Raw genomic sequence first — 5,246 nt, 5'->3', positions numbered from 1 at the left:
AAAAAGGAAAGGAAGGAAGAAAAGAGAGCAAAGTTGTCTCTCTACTCCCTTTTTCTCTCTTTATCTGATTTATAGAGACCTCCTGCTCCTCTACTATGAACCTAAAATGATCTTTTGGAAAAGAGGTCAGAAACTACTTCGATATCCATATGATATGTCGACCCCACCCTGATTCTTATTGGGTACCTCTAGAATCTAGTTGTCATTGATTCTTATTGAGTCACCTAAGCTATAGCTGATCTTGACCGTCGAGTCCACCTTGTTCGGACCGATCCGATTAGTCTAGCACCGCTGCCTAGTTGACCCTATCCTTCCTCCACCCTGGATTGCTCAAGTTTAACCTGATCTTAGTTCTCTTGAGTTTTGACATTATTGATAATGGATTCTAATTATTTTAAATAAATTTGACTGATTTGCATGATTAAACTTTAAAGGTTCAAAAAGGAAGAGGTAAGTAATCCTGACACTTCATACTTATTTTAGAATTACTATATGGTTTTAATACTTGGATTTTATGAAATATAAAAAAAATTGATATTGATAATTCTATGTTTTGTTAAATAAAGGATCAAGCATATGATATCATGCAAATCATGTATTATCATGAAAGTATGATTTTATTGATATTTTAATATTAGTGGCTTGTATATAAACTATGAATTTCATATTTATAAAAATCTGTATGGTTGTTATGAAAATACTGATTTCATGATAATTTCACTTTATGGACTATAAACTCCATAAAGTCATTGAATGTCTTTTAACTTATTCATTTATTTATGATTTAAGAACATATGCTTCAAGAAAGTATAATTTAAAAAATATGACAATGGACGCTCAGATAACTATGTACGGCCATGTCAATAGATTATAGTAGTTGGTATACGTCCCTCACCAATAGATTACAATGACTCGATATACAATCCTCATCAATAGATTATAGTAGCTCGGCATTCGACCCTCGTCAGTGGGTTATAGTAGTTGGCATGATATTGATAACAGCCCTATCATGAGTATAAGGTAATTTTAGCATTTATTCTAGGTGAATTGTTAAAAATTATGATGTGATAAAATAACAAATGATTTTTGACTTTATTCATAAGATCAGCATGATTTATAAATTTATTTATACTATGCATTGGAAATTAGTTATGCAAATTTTGCATGATTTATACAAATACAAGAGCATGGTTGATTTATGTATGATGTGATAAAATAACAAATGATCTATGACTTTATCTACAAGATTAGTATGATTTATGAATTTATTTATGCTGTGCATTGGAAATCATGTTTACGTAAATTTGGTATGATTTATACAAATACAAATGCATGCTTGATTTAGGTATGACTATATTGTTATCATGAAATATTTCATCTTCTAATGGTAATCATCTTTTTTAAATGATTTATTGGTATATGTACAAACTTATGCTTGATCTGATAAAAAAATATAGGTTTTATTTATTGAGATAGTGTAGCTCATTTTTTTTAAATTTTTTTAAGAGATATAAGATTACTAGGAATGATAAAGAATTCAGGTTAAAGATTTGTGCTAGCAAACTTGCAAATTTTATAGCTAAATTTAGTTTATTAGATGATTATGAACTTGTAATTAACTATTTATGAATTTAGAGACATGAATTTTATATTTTTAATTTGGATTTAGATGTTCTAAACTAATCTTGATTTATTTATTTAATAAATGAATGAATTATTTTTTTTATTATATTTTATTTGTGATTGCTATATATGATTGTTGACTTCGTGTTATCATGGATGGTACCTGATAAGTGATATATTTTTACATTTATTGAAGATATTTTTGATAATTTATGGTGCTAACATCTTCTTAAAAATCCTAATTTCATGAATTTATTGAATTTTTTTAAAAAATAAGTAATTTTTAAAAAAATATGAAATTAGATATATTTATAAAAAAATAGATGTTAATTTAATTGAGTAATTTAAGCACCAAAATGAAGAAAAATTTTTAAAAAATTTAATGCATATTTTTTTCATTTTTTCAGATAAAAATCGAAGCAAAAATGGAGCTAAAATACCCTAAAAAAATAAAAAATATTACCTCTGGTGTACGGTGGACCGGTTGATCGGTCCACAGAGCCAGGGCGTGGTCCACAGGAATAGTTACGCGGTCCACAGGCGCGGCTCACAGCGACAGAAAGATTCTGGGTGCGATCCAACAGTTGAGATTTAATCCGACCCAAATTCGACGGTTCAGACTCGTTGCCGACTTTGAATAGGACTCTTTTGCGCGATCCGACGGCCCAGAAGCAATCCATCACGCGATCCAACAGTTGTTATCGCTCCCGACTGTGTTAACGACTCTTCTGCGCGATCCGACGGTCAGAACTTCATCAGAGCCCAGATCGGACGGCTGACATTTGATCCGACCCTGATAAGGATTATAACTCTGATGTTTGAGCTGATCTGGACGATCCAAGCATGATCCGACGGCCAAAAAAATTTCTAGAAGACTAATACATTTTCTAGGGTTTTAGGACTCCTTTTGTGATCAGAAAAATATGAAAAAATTATCTATAAATAGGGGGTCCGGGAATAAGTTTTGGAGGAGAAAAAAATCAGAGAAAAAGCAAGAAAAAAATAGAGAAAAAATTTAAAGAGCTTTAGGGATCAAATATTAGGAGATTATGGAGCTAGAGAGCTTGATGCATGGCTAAATCCCTTCAATCCAAGAATATGATGAAGCCTATAAATGGATTTTTATTTTTTATTTTTTGTATTTAATTTTTATGTAATAAAATTATATTTTTATTTCATATCTTTTTATTTTTTTTTGAGGTATTGATCCAGCCTACACGGCCTATACCCTCTATTGACGTGCTGTGATCTCTGGATACGGCACGTGCTTTGAAGAGATAGATCATGGTATGTTAAATTGAATCTTAGATCTTGTAATTGAATTTAGATAGTTTATACCCCAATAGGACGAGTTGTGATTTACTGATACAGTTCGTATCCCTTAGAGATAAACTATACTAATACCATAATTACAAGAATTAAATATTATAATATAAAAAAAAAGAAGAAAATAAATCTCTTTGCATGGTGGATTCAGAATTTCTGGATTATTTTTCTGAATTATTTTCTTTTATAATTTAATTTATACTTTTATTTTTTTTTTCTATTCTATTTCTTGTTAATCCTTCTACAATCAATTCTCTTTTTATTTCTTCTTAAAAGAAAAAGATAATCGCCCTAGATCTCCGTGGAAACGATCCCTACTCACCCTATCTATATAGTTTGAGTTGGTTTTTATTCTTGACCGCCTACGACAGTGATCAAATTTTGACGCCATTGCCGGGGATCTAGACACGATTATTTAAAAAAAAAAATTTACATTGACACCACATAATCTACTCAAGAAAATTAGATACTTAATTACAAAATCTAAAAAATAAAATAAATCAATTTACTCTTAACTAACTATCAAATCTGGTCATCTTTTCTTCTTGCATTACAGAAATTCATAAAATATCTTAAGGGCACAAACCCTAAACAAGATAAGGTGGGAATTTCATCACCCTTCCTTGGCCCACAAACCACCATCCTGCATATTGCATTGACCTAAATTTTAATTTAAAATCAATTAGATGTTGGCCCCTAAAGACTTTCGAGCTCAATAGGACAAGGGATCCTAAGAGTAAGATTGGGTTAGGGTTAGTCAATTTGACTGGTGTCTAGAAAAGTGGTTCAAGGACTACGTCCTAAAGGAAAGTGGTTATTTAATTAGTTCCGTTCGCTTACCTGGCCAACTCAGTTGGTGTCTAAGGAAAGCAACGGGGGAACCCCCACCGACCTTACACTTACCTGACCAGTTAAGTGGCTAGTCTTTTATCTGGAATGCTCAAAGGCAACCTTAACAAATTAGGAGCTATCTAGATCTAGGGTTACCCTTAGCTAGGATTGATTGAGTAACGTGACTACTAACCTATAAATATTAACCCTAATTAAAATACTCCTCTATCATCTCTAGATTTAGGACTTCTTAGGCCCCCATCTTTAGAATTCTTTTCTCATCTATTTTTTTTTAAAAAATATATATAAAAAAATAATAAAATAAAAAAAATTACAAAAATAACTGAAAATTCTCAAATTTCTTCGTGGACAAGGTTATCTGGTCGATTAGTGAGAATAGATTCAAACTTTACATCGAGTCCAGTAGATCTTAAGCCCACTATGGGTGAATCCGAACATGAACCTAGGATCTTGAAAGATCTTTGCTATCCAGTTAGGACAGCCCAACCCTCATGTATTCGACTGTCACAAACTGATGCCAATTTTGAAATTAAACCTCAGATCATAAACATGCTTTCCAAATTCATCGAAATCGAGGATGCATATATTTTTATGAGAGAATTTGAGGAAGTATGTGCCACGATGCGACTTCAACAACTCACTGAGGATACTGTAAAACTTAGGTTGATCAATTTTACCCTCAAAGATAGTGCCAAAAAGTGGTTATACAGTCTTCCTAATCAATCCATCGCATCATGGGAGGGTTTTGTTAGAGTGTTCCTAAAAAAAAATTTCCACACCATAAGACTGCCAAATTTAGGAATGAAATTAATCAATTTTATCAATTACCAGGTGAGTGTTTTTGGAAGTACTTCGATTGTTTTAAGAATCTTTTGAGTCAATGCCCACATCATGGAATAGAAACTTGGAGGCTGTGTCAAATCATTTATGAAGGACTAGATCCAAACTCAAGAACCATGTTAGAATCAATGTGTCAGGGTCAATTCATGAATAAAGAACCCATAGAAGCCTGGCAATTTCTAGAGGATCTAGCAGAAAAGAGCCTACAATGGGAGATTACTAGAGAATCCGACAGACACACACCTTCCAGAGGAGGTGTATATCAAGTTCAACCTTTCCTAGCTGAAGAGGCTAAATTCGCATCTTTGATCCGTAGGATAGAGGCTCTATAAATCAAGGAACATACCCAAGTGAACCAAGTTGCAACAACAATTTGCAATGGGTGTAATGCCATAGACCACACGATGGAAGGATGTCCTTTCTTGATGGGTCCAGCCGAGAACGAAGTAGCACAGGTGAACGCAGCCTATCAAAGACCCACAAATGACCCCTACACACCAATATACAATCCAGGATGGAGGAACCATCTCAATTTTTTTTGATCACAAGGGTCAAACTCAATTAGACCTGCTTTCACTCAACCCAACCCCAGACCCACTCAATCA

The 5,246-nt window shown here is 32.9% G+C and overlaps 1 non-coding gene across 1 annotated transcript; it reads right to left on the bottom strand.

The window, feature by feature from the left end:
• Nucleotides 1-4,592: 4,592 nt before the first annotated feature.
• Nucleotides 4,593-4,699, bottom strand: LOC140858315 (small nucleolar RNA R71). The gene has a single exon (XR_012141881.1). It is a non-coding gene; the product is annotated as a small nucleolar RNA R71 (small nucleolar RNA).
• Between the last annotated feature and the right edge of the window lie 547 nt (nt 4,700-5,246).

This window comes from Elaeis guineensis, chromosome 5, assembly GCF_000442705.2.
Source record: "Elaeis guineensis isolate ETL-2024a chromosome 5, EG11, whole genome shotgun sequence".
Lineage (NCBI taxonomy): Eukaryota > Viridiplantae > Streptophyta > Magnoliopsida > Arecales > Arecaceae > Elaeis > Elaeis guineensis.
Note: the sequence above shows the minus strand (reverse complement) of the source record. Positions and strands in the feature narration are given on the sequence as shown.